The sequence below is a fragment of the Diadema setosum genome, chromosome 13 (assembly GCF_964275005.1).
Source record: "Diadema setosum chromosome 13, eeDiaSeto1, whole genome shotgun sequence".
NCBI lineage: Eukaryota > Metazoa > Echinodermata > Echinoidea > Diadematoida > Diadematidae > Diadema > Diadema setosum.
The window spans coordinates 22,342,952-22,347,589 of NC_092697.1; positions in this window are offsets into that span (position 1 = coordinate 22,342,952).

Below are 4,638 nucleotides of genomic sequence, written 5' to 3' on the forward strand. Positions count from 1 at the left end.
CTTACTCTCCAAACAATTTGGTCCTTTGAAATTGTTTGGGACAAATTACACCTGCCAGTCTCATCATCACATACTCCACCACTGTAGCATTTTGTCACAGATCCTGGTGCAGCCAGGGGGGCCCCATTTACCAGCTGGACAATCTAGGAATAACAGAAAACTAGAGTCATTTGACTTTGTCCTTTATAAAACTACACTATGACCGTGACATCTTATACAACTGCATGAATGATTAACCTGACTTCTTAATTTGTCCGTTACTTCTTGATGATTTCAGCAGATGAATATTAAAATCATTACTATAACATCCTCACTAAAGTATACTGTTGCCACATTAAAAGTTCCTTAAATGTGATCACATGTTCTATCACTGATTTTATAACTTAATCTTGAAAAGTCCATTCCATTACATAAAGCAGGTATATTTTCTTTCCTGGTTTATCTTTGTTTGTTTTTTTCTTACGTGTGTTTGTTTCATATTGGATCATATTTCATTAAATGCTAATTGCTGTGTAATGCATTCTTTCGCACGTAAACCTTGTTCCTTACCGTAATCTAGAAGCTTATTTACATTTTGCATTTCATAATGTCTGGCAAGGGCTGAGAAGAAAAGAAAACAATATGAGAAAGAAAGAATGGTGAAATTCAGCAAGAAATGCAGGAAGTTTTCATGTCTAAAACATGAAACATGCGAAATGTTTGAATCCTCATCATTCAGTCTAGATGGGATTAAAAAGCAACAATCATCCATGAGTATATTGTGTAGAAGATTGGCAACCTAACCATTAAACAAATAAGCAAACACCATAGCAAACCAAAATACGAGGGATAGCGATTTGTAATTTGTGTAGCCCAGAGGTTACACTATAGGGTATCATATTTTGAAATCAAAAGTGCTTATCACTATAATCCCACAGAACAAGACCCATATACATTCAGGATTCCAGTGTCCATTCTAATACATGGTTAGTTTCCTTTTTTTTAATCTACAAGAAAGGGGGGTTGACTTTTCTGGTCTTCATATATTTCATGATACTGGGAAAGGCAATCTGTGTAAGCCTAACTGAGAAAGTTGTATTTTCACCGTATACCACTTCCATGATCTTTATTTAAACAGTGATACATACTTGGCTAAACTCTGAAACAGAAGCAGCCAGATTAAGAAACAAAACATTAACAGAAATACATGCACATCTTCCTTTGAAAAATAAAAGTACCAATTCCTCTCTATTTTTACTTTTACATTACTTTCACATTCAAACCTACTTGGCCTGAATTACATGTACCGGTACATACCACGAACAATAAGTCTGTACAAGGCTCCCCTTCCTTGACCTCGCATGTTACTGTAGTGAATCTCATAGATGCCTTCATCCTCAGCCATAATTGGATTAGAGAATGTGAACGTGTTGGTCGTCTGTCCTGACACAGGAGCTCCTCCATCTTTTCCTCCAGACAGGGGTACCAGAACAACTACTTGTAGCTGTCATTTCAATCTCCACTCTGTGTCACCTACATTCACCGTACGGGTGAATCTCCCATCCACAGGCTCAAAGCAGGCTAATACATCGAAATGATATAATTAAGAATGCATCAATCATTAACACATCATGATTAGATTTATCACACTACAGTTCTTTCATACTGTTTGTTACTCAGTTAATATCATGTTTTAATCCATATTGGTAATCATTCATCTGATTTGAACACACAAAAAAGAAACAACAACAAACATTTAGACATAGATGTACAAATGAACAAGGTTGCCCCGAGATGTAAGATATGATTTAGAACTGTGCTCATCGTGGAGTACCAATCATGTGCACAAGGATATCTTTCATATTGAATTGAGACAAAAAAAAAAATCTTCACAAGAAAACAACATTGTTTGCTCTTCTTGCCAAATATCTGTTAGTAGCGGTTGCTTTGCCTCCTTAGCTTCTCCAGCTCTGTAGGTAGGGATGGAATGGCAGCAAAAACTATCTTCATAAACTTTTAAGTCTAATTGACCATTGTTATGGTAGTTGTAATTGACAACATTTAGACAAGATCTATCCAATCAAAGAGTTGTTACTTCATATCTGGGGTAAACTGCTGTTTTGATAAATATGTCTACTATGTCATCTGCAGACACTAGCTACCATATTGTATCAGAAAATATTATGTGGCGATTTTTAAGCTGTAGATTGTGTGATTGTCATTATTATTGTTATTATTATTATTATTATTATTATTATTATTATTATTATTATTGTTGTTGTTTTATTAATTTACATGGCCATACAATTGCGATATACAGTACAATGTCTATATACATACATGCACAGGGGTATACATGTGTTGCATATTAAAATCAATGTCGTACACTCAAGCCTGTCTTAGTGGCCACCTGCTGTGTGCGACCACTGGATATTCCCTCGCGGAAAGAACCATGTTAAAGACCCTGTATAAGAGGAAGGCCCAGGTGAGCAAGGGTTGAATAGCTAACTTAGAAAGGGAGAGCAGGCAGGAAAGAATAGGTATTTAAACAGGGGAGAAAGTTGGGAAAGATAGGTTTAAAGCAAGAAGGAGAAGTACTAGTAGTTGGAAAGAAAAGAGACATGTAAAAATAAAGGGGGAAAACTAGCTGAAACTAGTTTATGCACAGCAGAGGGTGGAGCTACATCAGAGGTGACAACGAAGGTAGATTTGGAGGGAAAAATTAGTTGGATCTGAACAGGGGTGTGCTCTTCTAACCCACGGTGATGGGGCAGAGAGGTAGCTGATCGGCCTACAACGCATGCAGAAGGGCAAGGCACTGGCAAGACATGCTGCAGACACTGACTACAGCTGAAGTCTCCTACTCACCAATCTGGGAGTCGGCTGTATGTCAGATTGGATATGTTGTACTATGATAAAATAGGGTTTTGTTTTAGTTTAGCAGGAAGCAGGCCAAGTCAGTAGGCGAATGATATGTGGTACGTTTAAATTGACAGTAATATTCAAGTATATAGTGTATTCTGTTTTCTATGGTCATTTCAGAAAAGTATAATCCAGGTTCTGTTATTCATAGTTAAAGTGAATTTTGTAAAGTAATAAGTCAGGACGGAAATTTGCTGAATAATTGAAATGCTACAGTTACATTGTGAAATTACTAAATTATAAGACGATATACCTTTAGTTGTTTTTTGTGAGATGGTCCATATACGAGATAACACGCAATGCTTATATGTTAAGTGAGTAAATGAACATGTAAATGGCAGTGGCGTATTTCTGAACTTAAAGTATATATATATATATATATATATATATATATATATATAAACATGTAGAAAATTTACGTATTGGCTCCAATATAACGAAGAATCTTCGTTTTATATATATATATATATATATATATATATATATATATATATATATATATAATACGGCCTGTTGTAATAGTGTAAGAATAAATTATGGTATGATCCAGGAGCAATTATTTTGTCAGGTGTAGGGCAATATTGAACTGTGGTTTATGATGTATGGCCACTCTGTGAACAGGATTTGAGACTTGAAAAGAGTTGAATTCCACGTGACGCGTTTTGACCAATAACCATGCTTAAATTCCGCTAGCTATTTTATAATCCATGTTAGTACGTGTGCGTATGTGTGACTTTGGGTTTTTTTCTGTGAGACGTGAGAGAAAACCAGACAGGCATATGAGCGTGAGAAAGACTCCCGAGTCTTGTGTCTCATTCCTGAATGAGCAAGACGTGAAGTGTATGTTATTATACCGTCGCTTCTTTTGAAGAATGATGATATTGTCTGGTCGTTAAATCCTTCTTGTGAACGGCGGCAGTAAAATGCTCCAAATCCCTCCATATCCCACACAGTAGTGGATGGAAATTCTATCCGTATGACACCTCTTGAGTGAAGGGTAGCTGCAGGAGGGTCTGGTGAAATGTCATTGGGGATTGGTGCTGTCCTGCCAAAGTCAAGTGAGGCTTCTGAGAATGGAGAGCTTCGATAGCACTGCAACTGTGTATTACTTGTTCTCTCAATGTTTGAAAATCCAACTGAAAGCACTGTGATGTGGACCCGTTGACCTGGATATAGACAAATCAAACATGATATGATACGATCTGAATTACCGTACACGTATTTGCAAATTACAGCTTTCATGTTATCAAATGTGACATCATTGAAATCATAGGCCTACATCATAAAGTCCCTTCCATATTTCCATAATGTGGCTGTGTATCACAAAACCAACAAAAAGGTTGCCAGATATGAATTTTTATTTAAAAGTAGATTCTGAAAAGGGAACATTAAACTGTTAAGAATATGAAATATAATTTAATTCAATTCGAATGGACTCTCTAAATCTATTTCAATATCATAAAAAAAAAAACCACACATTTTGGAAAGTGTTTACTCAGAAACGAGGCTCTAAAGTATAGGCTCTTTTCAAGCGCTCAATCGTCTACTGAGCTGTGCTTCGTGCAATGAATGCGCAACCCCCCCCCCCCCCCCCCAAAAAAAAAAAAAAAAAAAACACGGACATAATAGTTACGTTCAGACGACAAGCCCTAACTTCGAGGTTAAGCTCCCCCCCCCCCCCCCCTAACTGCGACGTGCGTCCACACGACGAATCTTAACCTCGAGATTAAATTCCTG